Raw genomic sequence first — 15,891 nt, 5'->3', positions numbered from 1 at the left:
CCTGGGTGAAATGCCATTGGGATATTTTATGAATCTTAACAGAGGCTCCTGAGGGGTCAGAGGTATAGTAGAAATCCAGGTGTGGATTAGAGAGAGATTATTTGGGGAGCCCAGCATCAGGGGTGTTGTGAGAGGAGTGGCTAGCTAACAAAGCTGTAATATCCATATTCTTGTTATTACTATTATTTTCATTACAGTGGCATCTATAAGGTCTGTGCTGTGCCAGGGACCACATACACACAAACTGTTGCTGAACTGGGGTTTGCCACTTAGGCAGACCGTGGGGAGAAAGGAAGTATCGTTGTCCTCGAGAAGTCACAGATGTAGCAGGCAGCTGGGGGTGAGCACATTATGGGACTCCAGCCATTAGAGAAATGGGAAACTGAGGGACAGAAATATTAAGTGACTCACCAAGGTTTCCTAAGAAGTTTGTAGCACAGCCAGGAACTCATTCTCAGATCTCCTGTGTCCCAGTACCATGCATTAGACATATGAACATCAGGACACCACTGGCCCTCTTTAGAAAAAGGGATCTTAAAAAGAAGCAGTGACATAAAGCATGCCAGGATCTTACCCTTGTCTACATAACTTCCTCAGAAAGCCTTCCAGTTCTGGCTGGCAGGAAGGGCATGCCAGGTGATATCTCTGCTTGTACATTGCCATTTACAGATTAGGGGGAAAGGGGCATTGAGCTGATTAAGGAGAGAGAATTAATTTTACTGTGAGAAATTTCTCTGTGAGAAAATGGGGCAATCTATATGGTAATTCAATCTCCCTTTGCACCAGCAGCTGTTGCAGAGTCCCTAGCAGTCAGGTGAGTTCAGGATCCTGCATGGGGTGCCAGAGCAAAGCACCCCAGATCCTGCTGATGCCTTGCTTTGGCAGGCCTCTCCAGCATGGGCAGAACATGATTTGTATTGAAAGGAGGGAAGACCTTGGTGAAGGAGGGGCTGGAGGTCAGGGATGCTGCTGCAACTGTTTAAAACCTAGAACAGGCACATGGGGAAGACTGAGATGCGGGAAAGGGAAATGTCTTCCCCACTGGGCATGTCTACATGTGCATTTATGTGCTGTAGTTACTGCACATTCAGTTTAGTACCTGTTATAACAGGTACTAACTCAGGGGTGGGCAAAATGCAGCTTGTGGGCCAGATGCGGCCCGCCAGGTCATTTTATCCGGCCCATGGGACCCCTAAAAAATTTAGAAAATAAATATTTATCTTCCCCTAGCTGCCTATCATGTAGCCCTCAATGGCTTGCCAAAACTCATTAAGTGGCCCTCCACCCAAAATAATTGCCCACCCCTGTACTAACTGAATGCACAGTAACTGGCACTACTGCACAGTAGTGCTGGCGCATGCCTTTTTCATGATGCTAATGTGTAGTAGACTAATTCGAATGTGCATGACCGCAATAGCAGGGCTTTTGCCATGACGTGCTAATGCACGCTAGAATTAGGCTCAGGTAGACACTCCCACAGTTACCCAGTAGGCCAGTAGCACAGACTGAATATGAAACTCAAGTCCTCCAGTTCCAGGATCAGTCTAGTTCTAGTCCTAGTCCATGGACTTGTGACCCAACGGCTGCTGGTGAATGGTGGTAGACACATAATAAGGGCACAAGAACATCAATCTTGGAGCAGATTCTTGCTGTAGTTAGACATCCTTCTTATTGCAAGCACTGCATAATCTTCTCATTGTCACAGCATCCCAGGGCATAGCTACTACCATTTTATACAATGGGTGCTCAGACCCACAGGGACAAAGCAAGTTGTCTGAGGAAGTCTCTGGTAGAGCAGGGAATTGACTACAGGTTTTCAAGTCCCAGGGAAGAACCCTAACTACCAGAGAAGTCTCTTTGCTCCAAGCTGAGCAGGGCAGGTAAGAAGATCGGGCTGTACTGCTAGGGGTTGAGTAGCAGGATTTTTAGAATGGTTATGGCTAGAAGCAGGGATTAAGTACACTAAGCAGACAGCCCCCAACCTCTGGACCAAACAGAGCAGTCTTACAACTGTGAAGACCGGAGGCTGGTGTCCTCATTGCGTCTGGCCATTAACGAGTACCGTGTAGACCTGGGAGGAAACATATCTGATAGGTTTTTGTTTTAACTGAAAGTTGTAGAAACTATCCTGTTATGATGACATCTTTTCGTGCTTTCATCAAAAGGAAAATCCTAATTTTGTGTCCTTTCTCTGAAATACTGCCTTTCTCAACACAAACCTGGATAACGTTGAAGAGAAACATAGAAATTTTTTTTCCCCCCTTAAAAAGCAGCCATTAAAAAGATTTTTTCCATCATTATTTTTAGCTGGGGAATTAAGAACTTCCCTCTCTTGGCTTTATCGACATGGGATGAAGTCCTGGCTCCGCAGAATTCAGAGGCAAAATGCCTCCGGTGATTCAGTACATTTGACAGACTCCTCTCCTTCCCAGCCGGGGGATGTGTGAGTGTGTGTGTTGGGAGGATTATACGTGCTTAATTTTGATACAGAAGTGTTTGCAAAGTAGTGCTTTCAGGATGGCTGCATGGAAGACTCAGCACAAATTTTGGACTATGAGACATATTTTCTCCCTTGAAGGGCACTGTCTTGTTGCTTCCTGCTGTCCCCAGGTCTCTGCCAACCGCAAGGAGAAGGGAGAATCCTTGTTCTCTGTCTAATGTTTTTTTTTCCCCCAAGGGTTTCACCTGCTCTCATTTCTGATGACAAATCTACGCAGAGAGAAATACAGTGAAAACTGATTAGTCGCTAGGATAACTTGTCAGTAGAGTCTTATTAGTCAGCATACTGAAACTTTTTTCCAGACTCCTATTATTTGTACACAAAACAGTCTGGCTAATTTGGCATCTATTAAAGAGGAATTAGGCATTGCCAAATGCACACACCTGCTAAACTACAGTGGAGTTTGCTCCTGTCAGCTTAACAGGTACCGACCTGTGCCCTCCGTAGCACCTTCGAATCAACTCATACTCACAAAGCACTGGATGTTCTTCAGCTTTTCATGGCTCAACAAGATGTACAGCAATCAACGGTTTCATTTTGCAGAATTATCTTGTTTTGACAATGAGTGCATGCGTGAGTGCAAAGCCAAAATCCTTGATTGTTTTACTTCCTCATAATCATGCCATTTTTACATAGTGAGCACTCTGAATTTTTATAGTAAGAAATTGTTCATTAATCATTGATCTGTATAACCACATTGTTCGCAGACAGCAAGCCAGAGTGCATATACAATTTGCATTTACAATTTTTGCAATATATTTTTTCTTTGTGATGTATGTCAAAAATCATTCTTTAATAGTATCTCAACATGGCCTACAAAATATATCTCAGAACAAGTCAAAAGAGGCTAACTACTGCTTATTAGTCACTCAGGGATAATTAGTCATTGTTACCAATCCTCTGGGAGTGACAAATCCATCAGATTTTACTATGCTCTTATATGCCAGGCAACCCTGCTACAGTGGCAACATATAGTTTCTGTGTAGGATATGCCAGAGACACTTGGCTGAATGAAATATAGATCAAGTAGAAGGCAGGGTAGATTTGCACCTTACAGACTAACTAAAGTGTGTGTGTATATGTGCAAGCATCCTATTTGTGCCTCAGGAGGGAAAAGAAGGAATCTCTTTCCATCATGTTCCATTACGTCTGTCAGAGGTGTTTGTATTTTGCATTTATAGAGTCATTGATCCTGAAGATGAAGCAGCAGCATGATGTCTTTTGTCCATCAGCCCCAGCGACTGCATAGCTGTTCCATACAGCACAGTGATGGGCTCCATCAATCTTTGCTCTGTATCTTGTGCAACTCCGGCCCACAGTTGAATGTGTGCTTCAAGTCCCCCTCTGTGCCCAGCTCTGGAGGGTGTAAGTTTGCTGCAGCCCCCAACTTAACCTTAACATGTAGCATAAACAGTGGCAGCTCATTCTCTGGATCCCGGAGACTCCTTTACGGGCCGAGCTGGCAGCTACTACAGCTGATGGTATCAAGTGCAGCTATTAGAGTCCAATGGTATATCTAGAAGATACGGTAGGTTCTCAGGCACAAAGTTATGCCCAAAAGCTTGCCTAAAATCTCTCCCAGCTGTACAATTGGTCCCATAAAAGATATGAAAAAACCCTTGTTTCTTAAATATTTCCTGGACCATCATGGCAACAATACTCCATCTGTATTAAGCCATTCCAGACAAGCATTGTCTAACCTGCTCTTAGGTTGAGAACCACTGGGGTGGAGCAGCCCATGCTTCCATTGACCTTCACAGGGCTTGTGGGTGCTCAGAAGGATTTGGACAGCAGGATTGACTGGTATTTTGTTCCAACTATTATTTTATCCAATTAAGAGAGGTTTTATTGAGGAGGGGCCCAGTCCTCATCTCACTGAGGGCAATGACAAAACTTCTACTGGCTTTGGTTGTGCAGGGTCAGGACCCTGTGGTATTTTAGGGCCCCAGCATGGCAAGTGAAGGCATTTTGCTTGGCACGCATGCTTCAGGACAGACAACGGGGAAGGGGCTGGGGCTGCACTGCTGCAACAAGGATCAGGCCCCTCGCAGCTCCACCGCTGGCATACCAACGTCTTACAAATCAAGGTCGCAGGTCTTTTTGGCATTCTGCCCCAAAATCGTTGCCAACCCCTGTTCTTGGACACAGATCGCTCCTGTGTACAGTGTCACTGTTCACTGGCTGTGATGGAGTAATGCCAGGTTCACTTGAATGTTGGTGAATTCACAATGATGCTCAGGGAGTGGAGTGATCTATAGGTGAGGTATTGCTGCATTTTACTAGGCCAGGCAGCTCTTCAGCTGGTGTAAAGTGCCATAGTCCTATTGAGTTAACAGAGCTTGTGACATCTGAAAATGTAATCTTTTAGCTCTCTTTCCTCATGAAGGTGAGTGGACTCCTCATACTCTGTATTGCTGCTTAAAACAAACTCCCCACATGGGGCTTGTTTACACCCCACCCAGGACGGAGATAACTGCATTAGCTTTAATTTGGACCCTTCATTATGTCAATACACACTGTGTTCTGGCACTCTTATGTCAGATTAAAATGTCCCATTTTGATTGAATGTTCACTGTATTTTTTCCAGCTTCCTTTAAAATGGAAATTAGAAGTGTGCTGCAATAACTAAAGGTGGGAATCAAAATGGCTTTTGGTAGGTTTATTATTTCAGGCCCATTTGTATGTAGGGCAGCCCATATTCTGCGCCTCTGCAGGACTGAGACAGTGAATAGTGTGAGCAGAGGTCTGTAGGAAGGAGTGATTCTGGCAATATGTTTTAAATTGGGAGCAACCAGTGTGGTTATTAAAAAGATGCATGTTTTACCATTCAGGGACCCTAACCTTAGTTTTAATTAGTTTTTTTTCCCCCTGGACTGAGTTAGGAGCTCATCAACAAGCAATATAGATCAATCTTGTGGGGAAATGTGGTCAGAAAATCTTGCAATAAAGTGCAAGCGTGAAGTAGGAGCATAGCAGTGGATTTATGAAGTATGTGTTTGGGTATATATGCATGCAGTGACTGTGAGCAGCATGTGAGTGTGCACACCATAGGTACCTACACCACATATGTGGCATGTGTATAACAGTTTTTTTTGTGTCTAGCATGGGTAGGTGCAGTGTTGCACACTAGGTGCATGGACAGTGGTTATGTGTATGCCTCTATAGTGCACTTGCCATAGTAAGCATGTAGTGCATACCTGGGTACGTCCATGCTATCTGTGGCTGGGTATGCAGTGGTTGTGTGTGTGTGGACAGCAGTAGGTATATATACAATGGTAGCAGTACATGCAGTGGGTGTAGGTGTGGTGTAAGTTAGTGGAAAAGTTCAATGTGCACCAGGTGTGTGTATGAACATCCTCAGTTTAAGGACATGGGATTCCTCAGATCACTGCTTCATGCTCTTTGCCATCCTCTGACAGTGGCTGACTGAAGTTATTTCAGGGAAAGCCAAAGACACCACAGAGAACTTGGCCAATTGTGTGCTGCTGCCTGTAACCTCATCTCTGCTGCTAGATGGGTATGTCCTGAAGCATGAGATCTGACCATCCTCATCCCTGCTTTCCCTTGTGTGCACTGGGCACAAGTTAGCAAAGATTATAACATGAACTGTGTCTTATTCTGAACCCGCTTACAATTCTGCAGCAGCAAGCACTGTGGCCCAAGGGGTAAGATGGTATGCAGCAGACAGAAAAGAGAAATGCATTTAAATTAAGATGAAAAGAAATCTATCTATCTTATCTAGATCCCTAGATAGATAGATAGATAGATAGATATATGTTGGTTGGTTTTTAAATAAAACATTCATTTTCACATGAGAAGTTTGGAAAGACTTTGGCAGTGCTACATTTGAAGGTGTCTACATGAAATGCTTTGACCCTTTAAAATGTTTTTTTCCTCGTTTGCTTTTTTGCAATCCAGACTGGTAGCCAGTGGTGTAACAAGCAGAGTTGGTACTCAGGGCAAACCCCACGGGAGAGCATGGAGGGGGGTCATGCAGTTTTGGGGGCCAGGGGCACGGGATCTGAGCAGGAGGAGGGTACAATACTTTTGCCTGAGCCAGGAACACTTACACAGTCCCAGCTGAGCTGCAGGTGCTTGACTTTGCCTGGCTGTTGCTCTTAAAGGGATGGGGGTGATTCCAGTGCCCCTCGTAACTTGACGTTTGGGGCTAGTGCCCCTATTGCCCACTGCTAGTTAACTCTTTGGCAGTAGCCTAACTAGGGTGAGGAGAGCAGGGCAGATGCCCCAGTTGCTGTTTTGGGGGTGGGATTGGAATAGTATCCGCTGCCACTGCAGAACGCATGGTCACTGGGAGCCACCTGTCACTGCTGCGTCCATGCATCCTGCTGCCCCAAAGCCTGGCTGCTTTGTTGCGCCTCTGACCCAGGAGGACAAATCTGGCTCTGAATTGCATGTTGTTTTGGTCTATTTTTCAGTGCATTTACTATTAGCCAGGGAAATTCGCTCAGTTCTAGGCCAGAAAGCAGTTCCAGCCTAAGAGCGGGAGGCTTACGTCCAGGAAAGGATGGAGGCTCGCAGCCAGGGGGTAAGAGTCTCTAGAGGAGGGAAGTTTGCCCAGACTATGTGCCTGGAGGCTGTGCAGAATTTCCCACTGCAAAACTGGTCCATCTGGGACTGATCTCAGTCCTGTCCCTCCCTTGTCTGTGCCTCCCGCTCTCAGCCACTGACAGCAGCCCCCTCATTTCATTCTGGCAGTGTAGAGTTATTAATAGAGAGCAGATAAAATCTGAGGGCGCAGCCTGCTTGGAAGCTGCTCTGCTGAATGTGATGGCACTTAATATCTGGCTCTCTGCCATGCTTGGGGAAGAAGCATAGGCCTGGGTCTTAATGTACCAGGTCCGTTCATTAACTGACCATCGAAGGGGGAAGTTCCTTTCGAGACCAGAGAGGTACAAAAGACTCCAGCTGGCCCAGCACGGGATCTGTTGCACAGGACTGCTTCCTCTTTGAATTGCAGTAGTGCTAATGCACCAAACCACATGCCTGCCAGCCCCCTGATGGGGAGGGAGAGACTCTGTTTTCTGCTGTAGCGAGCTCCTCTGAGAAGGTATTCAAGTCCAGGACATATGCCCAACTCCATGTGGAAGCACACCAAGGGGGGCTTGGCTCTTGTAACAGGGATGTGAACTCACTGCTACTTGATATCAAAAAGGCACGCTCCAGGCTGGTTTCCAGCATTTAAATAGGGAGGTAACATCTGGTTAAGATGACTCTGAAGAAGAAGAGGGCGCATACACAGGTTGGTCCACATGTGCCGCAGAGCGGTGTGGGGTAGTAGTTGGAGGATTGCCAAGAGTGAGGCCATTATACATCCGTTCACACCAACTCTGAAGTGCGCACACAGAGTGCAAGTGGTGTTACTCCTTTTTCAAGGAGGATTACTTATTGCAGCTAAGGACACCACACAAGTCAGTTTAAAAGCCACTTGCGTGTAGACACAAGGCACTTTAAGATTAACCGCATTTATTTCAACGTAACATGCCTATGTAGACAAGGCCTAAATGGGGGCTAGACTGATGGCTCTATTCTTCCAGAGAGTTTTTGGAGCCATTACTCTGGCTCCGAGGCTGCTTGGCCCAGACACTCTTCATTCAAGTTGCACCAGGCTGTTTGCCTTTTACACAGTCGTGTGACACAGATTGACAGCTACTTGCTGTAGAGCCTGGTAGTCTCCAGGGTGGTGAATCTGGCCATGTCCTCCTGCATTTAATTAGTTTCAAAGAAAAAAATGCTTGTTTTATTTAAAAAATACATGAAGGTTGAGTTGGTTCCTTTAAATATCAAGGCTGGTTCAAACCAGAGACAAAATCTGGCACTTTTCAAGAGTTTCCAGAGAGCGCAGTCTGTCTGTCTGTCGATCTCACACACTTACACACATCCTCTCTTTTTTTTTTCCCAGCATTGTTCTTATTTTTCCTATTTTTCACCATTGATGTAATTTTTCCAGTAGTGTTCTGCTAACAGGCTTTCTCCCACCATCAGAGAGTAACTGAGGTTTGTATTTCTAGCAATGCCTCATAGTTTCATAGTAGCTGGGGTCAGGAGGGACCTGAACAGATCATCTAGCCTGACCCCCTGCCACAGGCAGAAATGAATGCTGGGTTCACAAGACCCCAGGCAGGTGATCATCCAACCTCCTCTTGAATTTGTCCAAGGTAGGGGCAAGGACCACTTCCCTGGGAAGTTGGTTCCAAATTTTGGCCACCCTAACTGTAAAATATTGCCTTCTGACTCTAACTTAAACCTATTCTCCATCAACTTATGACCATTGTTCCTCGTCACCCCAGGTGGTGCTGGGGAGAAAAGGGCTCTACCTATTTGCTGATGATCTCCCCTGATGAGTTTGTAGGCAGCCACCAGGTCCCCCCTCAGCCTCCTCTTGCTGAGACTGAACAGGTTCAGGTCCCTCAGTCTTTCCTCGTAGGGCCTGTCCTGCTGCCCTCTCACCAAGTGGGTGGCCCTCCTCTGAACCCTCTCCAGGCTGGCCACATCACTTTAAAGTGCAGCGCCCAGTACTGGATGCAGTACTCCAACTGCGGCCTGACCAGTGCCGCATAGAGGGGGAGCATCACCCCTCTGGACCGGCTTGAGATGCATCTTTGGATGCATGACAAGGTATGGCTGGCCTTGCTGGCTATGGTCTGGCATTGGCGGCTCATGTTCATCTTGGAGTCGATAATAACTCCAAGATCCCTTTCCGCCTCTGTGCTTTCAAGAGGGAAACTCTGCAGCCTGTATGTATGCTGTGGATTCCTTCTCCCAAGGTGCAGCAACCTGCATTTGTCTATATTGAACCCCATCCTATTCTCATCTGCCCACTTCTGTAGTCTGTCTAAATCTAATTGCAGCCTCTCTCTCTCTTCAAGTGTGCCCACCTCGCTCCACATCTTAGTGTCATCAGCAAACTTGGACAGCGTGCTTTCCACCCCCTCGTACAAGTCGCTGATGAAGCTGTTAAAGAGTCCATCATAGTGAATCCTGTGTGGTCTGCACAAAGCTGTGCTGTGAGGGGGGAGGAAAGTAGGAATAAAAATGCCAAGAATTGAGTCTGAAAAGAAAGGAAATGCAATGCAATGCACCTCCCCACCAGTGGAATCTGGACCTGACTTACATCTTATTCTTCATGCTGCAGTAACATGGAGCCAAGCCACTCCCAGATCTTTTTTGGTTTGATTCCACTTAAAGTCAAGTCATTTCATGTATCCCCCAAACTGTTATTACAGGAGAAGGGACTCACCACACCTCAGCTACTCCACAGTAATTCCACCCATGCCTGCTCTTACCCTGTGTGAAATAAACCTCCTACGAAATTTAATTGCCCTGATTTATTGTTCACCTATTTAGGGTGAAACTAGGCATAGGGATGGTTACCGTGCAGCAGCAATGCTCTGCCCCCTGTTAATTAAAAGCAGACAGGGTGATTGCAGGCTTAGAGGAATTAGGAGCTCCATTGGGACTCACAAACCCACTTGTAACAGCTGTGACCCCACTGAAGTGTGAAGCCCACTGATGTAGTCCCAGCTGTGCTATGGACCCTATTGTGCTACATACTACAGAGACAACAACTGAGAGACAGCCCCTGCCAACAATAGTCTAATATGACCACATGTATAAGGGATATTCCCATTTCACAGATGTAGAACTGAGGCTGAATAGTGAAGTGTTTTGCTCAAAAGGCAGAAAGAAGGGCTATGGAAAAGTCAGGAACTGAACTGAATCCACAAGCTCAGCAAGAAGTTGTAGTAGATTATGTGTTACGGGTAAAAGAACTGTCCCATCCAACAGAGGAGAATGATGTTAAAATAACCCTTGTTTGGTTCTGTTTATTCAGCACTGGGTGCCGGGAGTTCCTGATCCAGGACTGGGGCTTCCGGATGCTAACGGTACACAAGCAATAATACTACTCATGATCGTGGTACACTGCTCTAAGGTGTGTCTGAAACAATGCTATGCCAATAGAAGATACAAGAGAGGTGTTAGAGCATGAAATGAGCCTTTTATAGAACAAAGGCAGAGAAATACCATGCAACCCCTGATAAGAGAGCCATTATGAAAACCACTCTGTATAGAGGATGTCAAAGCCTCCCGCAAATAAACAAGCCAGTGAGCAGCCAGCCCATGCTGATGATAGCATCACCTCTTCTGAGCCAAGTGGGAAGCAGGTGGAATTTCTGTTCCCACAGATCAAAGCAGGCTTATAAAACAATGATCTCATTTCAAGAGAGCAGCAGAGCTACATGCCTCCCTATACTGGAACACAGCCATGCTTGTGATGGGCAGAAAATGGCATCAGGCATAAGCTATGTATGTGTACATATCATGGGAAGTGCATCAGGTCTGGCCCTGTAAGTGGGGCAGCCAGCTCTGGGTAGCAGCCCAGCTGTGACTGATGATAAGCTGGTAGGTAAAAACCCAAGCAAGGAAGAAGGAGCAATTTGCAGGTGGGAAGTAGAGTGACCCTAGAGAAGCTTGCTTCTAGGAAGGGCCAGAACTACAGGGCCCTCTTCTGCTGCCTGAGAAAAGGCTAACCTTTGCTCATTTATTTGTTTGTTTGGACCAAGGAATTATGGTTTGTGTTGCAAGGACTGGCTGAGGAACTCCCAAGGGAGCAAAGCCAGGCACTGGGGCTGCAGGCACACAATCCTGCTTGTGGACTTTTGTTTGGGTGGATTGAAGGACTCCTGGGGGCATAGCCCACCTGCACAGCAGCTGGCATACCCACCTGCTTATGGGAAGACAAGATGGACAGGGCTACAGGATGATGATGGGTGTTTGAGGAAGGGCCCTGCCCTAGCATGGGGAGATGAATGAATTTGGGGTGGTGCTTGGGTGTCATCTTCTCTGAATGGACTGATGATGGAGTGCCCCACCTGCGAAGAATTTCTCTACTGATCTGGCAGAGTTCTGTCTGAAGAGGAGACAGTTTGCTTCCCACAAGCCAAACAGGCTTGAATGAGAGACTGGGAACTGGACTGTCAGCTAAAAGCAACAGGCACCTCCTGATGAGAGCAAAGAGCAATCCCTGATAAGCACCTGGCTAAAACTCTCTCCCAAGTCCCTCCGCGGCAGCTGGGGAGGAGGGGGGTGGGTAGGGCAGGGTGGTCTGGGTGTAAAGCAACCACTGGTGTCATGGCACATCTGAATGCTGCCCTTGTCTTTTACTCCAAGAGGCTGGACAAACCAGTTGATCTCTCACTGCTTGTTAACCCGTCTCTAGCATAGGGTGTGTGAATGCTTGTGTGCTCACACAGCACTGTGAAATAGGTCCCAAGGTGCCAAACGTGGCAGCCCCATGGCAGGATAAGTGCTATTTGGCTTGTAAAGTGTCTGATGTTTGTATTGGTGCGCAAAAGACTGAACTCTTAGCATGCCTTCACATTATCTGGCAAGATGATTTGCAATTGAATTGATATTTCCCTAATTAACTAACTCAAGTTTTTAAATGTCTGATTTTTAGAATTGCTTGTGGATGAATTGTCACTGGTGGCACTCCTAACAGTTTTGACTGGGGCAAAAGTGGGGCACCAAATTGAAGGATATATGCCCGAATCCAGAGTTGCATATTGTTCCCCAAACTCTCTCTCCTCTCCTAGAGGAGCAGAAAATTAAACATCAACTTGCTAGTAGGTAATAAGACCTTGATTTAGTTATGATTTGATGTTACTTCTTAATAACATTTAGCACCTGGGTTACGTTCATTCAGTTGAACATTGTGAGCATGCTCATTCAACGACCACCTTTGGCTTCCTGTGGGTTATTGTCTTTAAAGTCCATTTCTGGTGATTTAAAATGTCTCCACTTATACCATGCTTGAGTTTGGGTTGCACTTCAACACATTTTGAAATCCGGCAAAGGTACAGGAAACTTGATGGGGGTCACTTATCAAGAACCAACTATAAATCAAATGTGTGTTTGTTAATTCCATGTATAGCATTGTTATCCACTAAGAAGACTGAAAATTAAAAGCAAGTAACACTTGTGCAAGAGAGATGAATTCTCATGTTTCAGGTTTAAGCCACCTCTAGGTGTGGGTGGTCAGGTGGTAACTTGCTCCATTCACTGGTCCTCTAAGAGGACATGTTGTTTCTGAAGCAGCTGCTGCCATCATTATTGGAGATGGGCAGCTATGCTATGTGTGGTACCCTGGTCATATTCAGTATGGTGAGTCTTACATTTTTACATCTTCTGCTGCACTTACCCCCATCCCTACCGGTACTTTGCGAGGCCTGAGGGTCATGCCAGCGAGGCCTCTTTAAAGATGGTCTTAACCTTATACACTTGGCTGAGATGGGTTAGTCATGGATAATCCTGCCTTGAACAGGGGGCTGGACAAGATGACCTTGCGAGGTTCCTTCCAGCCCTACTTCCCTATAGCGTGCCTACTTAGCTCCATGCTATAACAGTGCCCTGTCCCTGTCTTGTGGGGGCTGAACATTGTGAGCATGCTCATTCAACCACCACCTTTGGCTTCCTGTGGGTTATTGTCTTTAAAGTCCATTATACCTACCTAGCTGGGCTATTCCTGAAATGACCCTGCTATTCTACTCTAGAGAAGCTGCTCGTTTTTACTTTAGACACTAAAGATTACTGCTTTAACCAGTAAGAGCAGAGAACCAGGACCAGTAAAATCCAGAGAGCACCACTCCCACTCAGACTCCAAGGCAAAGCCAGCAATTTAAGTACATGGCAAACATGTTGATCACTGGACACTTAAGCAGCTGATTTCCTTCCTTTTGACATATGGGTGGCTTGTCACAGATGCTGGTGGGAATGTACATTAAAATTTCTCCATAGCTGAGGTTGCTTCATGTTGCAGTTTGGCATGAAGTTGCCTGGGTGAAAGTTGGAGGGCCAGATGTTGCTCAAGATGATGCTGGTGTAAATCAGGCATAAATTTACTGGAGTCAGTAGAGTCCCACTGGGCTGAGTGGGATGGTTATTAGCCCAAGGCTGCTGAATTATACCTACCGAGCTGGGATATTCCTGAAACAGGATGGATTTCTGTATTTCTGGTCAGAGTTGTGTACATGTAAATGCCTATGTATGCCTATGTGTAAATATGCATGTTTCTGGACTCAGATTTGCAGGGTCCAGGTGTGTTTATGTGTATGTGCCCTTTCAGAGGGGTGTGTATGTGCATGCACGTTTACAGAGAGGGTGTGTGTGTACTTGGGAAAAAGGGCTATTGGAAATTACTTCGAGGGCTCTGCTCTCCAAGCTGAGAAGTGTGGCTGTGAGCCTCAGCCTAGGCTTCAGTTCAACGGTGTAACTAGGGGTTGGCAGGTGAACCAACAGGTCCCTCGGCAACTGTTTTAGAGGGCTGCCCAAGAAAAACAGCTGCTGCCAGCAACCTGACTGCCACCTCTGCCATCGAGCAGCTCACTGCCACTGCCCAGCTGCTACTGCCTAGGGCACACAAAATCCTGGTTCTGCCTCTCTCCAAATCCACAGCCTTGGATGAAGCACCCTGTAGCTCTGTGGCTTGGTTTCCTGGCTGTTGGGGGATGGGGGGAGAATACCTGCGCTTTCTCTACTTCATTTGCTGGCCCTTCAGAACAGAATCACTGTTGCCATGTATAGGTCCCGTATTTGGCCTTCTGGGCCTACAGTAAAGGTAGTAAATCTGAAAAAGGAGAATCTTGGAGAGGCACTAGGAGGTTTGTCGAAGCTCCTTTGGTGTGTCAAGCTCACTTGGATACAAGAAAATTCTGTGAATTAAGAACCCTCTAGGCCACTGTTTTTGATCTGTGGTCTGCACCCCGCTGTAAGATCTACAGACAATGTCTAAGAGGTCCGCAAAAGATGACTGTGATCAATCAAAAGTATGTGAATACCCACACTTACAATTCAAAGGGATCCAGACCTTCATTTGAAACTTTTTAGGGGTCTGCAAATGAAAAAAAAGGTTGAAAACCACTGCTCTAGGCCACTGCGCAGGGTTCTCTGCCTTTAAAGGGACACAGCACGGTTATTTTAATTAGCTCGCCTTTCTCTTAAGCACCCTGGGGCTGCATTCTACATTTTGCACTAATGGCCTTGAAGACATCACTCTATTTAAGAGAAAAGATACAGCTAAAGAAATGGCTTTGTTTTTTTTTGTTTCAATGAGCACAAAAAGGCACTTGGAGTCCCAGATGTACAAGGGGCAACAATCTCTTCCAGGCTGGGTTATCCCCAGCTCCTTGCTTTAGCCCCAGGGTGAATCTTCATTCTGAATTTTAACTTCCTGCCTTGCTAGAGTCTTAACTTTTAATGAGATTGGAGCCATCCAGTGTCTGCTGAGCATTGGTTTGTACCAAGAAACTGCAGCATGATTGGAAAGCCTCAGGACTGAAATTGGATGGGTATTATATTACAGGAATGAAGTGTACTGGAGCTGAGTATGTGCTTGTAACCCAAGGCTTGGATAGGAGGCTATGGGATAGAGCTAAGGGACATCAGCTGTATTGAATGGGCAGCACAAGGCAGGGGGGTGTAGGCTGGGGTCAAGGGAAATCGGTAGAGCTATGTATTGGGTGACCCAAGGCAGGAAAGCAGGGACCTGCCAGTTAGGCCTGCAGGGCAGCAGTAGACTTGTAGGGAAATCCAGAAGAGGAAGGGTGCCATTATAGGTTTTCTGCACCCTGGCAGTAGTGCATTATTATTATCAGGCTGTTCCCAAATATGCCCACAAGTACTGTCCATACCCAGAAACATGCATGTGAGAATGTTCTGGTGTGTCCCTCTGTGGCTGGACTTGAGCTCTTCACGTGGCAGGCTTGTGAGCAGGCTTTCGGGGTAGCCCCAGAGTGGCATCACCAGTGAACTTTGGTGTTTTGGAGCCTGTGTGTGAGCAAGGGTAGGTGGTCTGTTCTTGGGAATGACCCTGATGAGATGCACCACAGTCAGAGCATAGACAGGCCCTTCATCTCCCTGTTCCTCAGTTGCCCATTTGTATAGCTGAGATGCTTATCCTCATAAACCAATTTTGAGATGCAGTAGTGCTGTATCTTAACCATTATGAGGTGCACAGATATCGCTATTATTTTGCCCAACATATTTTAGGACAAGCAGACTAAAAATTCTCCCTTGCCCCCAGCCATCACAATAATCAAACATAAAAAAGCCAGTCTTTGAACTGTTTGATCTGACACAGATTATTGCATCTCAGCGGGAATTTGCATTTCCTTTTTTTTCCCTGGCATTCCGGTGATGCTTTGGTATTAACTCGTGTGTTTCCCTCTGCAATCCTTCTACAATCCATGCACGATAGGTAATAAGTTCTCCCATTTGTAACAGGTTTTTTTTAGAAATCATCTGTCATTATTTTTTATTTATGTATTTAACCTCCACCCCCACAAACACTAATTAAATCATGTATATAGTTTTTG

This window comes from Crocodylus siamensis, chromosome 13 (genome assembly GCF_052110815.1).
Source record: "Crocodylus siamensis isolate JL-2025a chromosome 13, ASM5211081v1, whole genome shotgun sequence".
NCBI classification, from domain to species: domain Eukaryota; kingdom Metazoa; phylum Chordata; order Crocodylia; family Crocodylidae; genus Crocodylus; species Crocodylus siamensis.
This window is presented reverse-complemented; position numbering follows the sequence as displayed.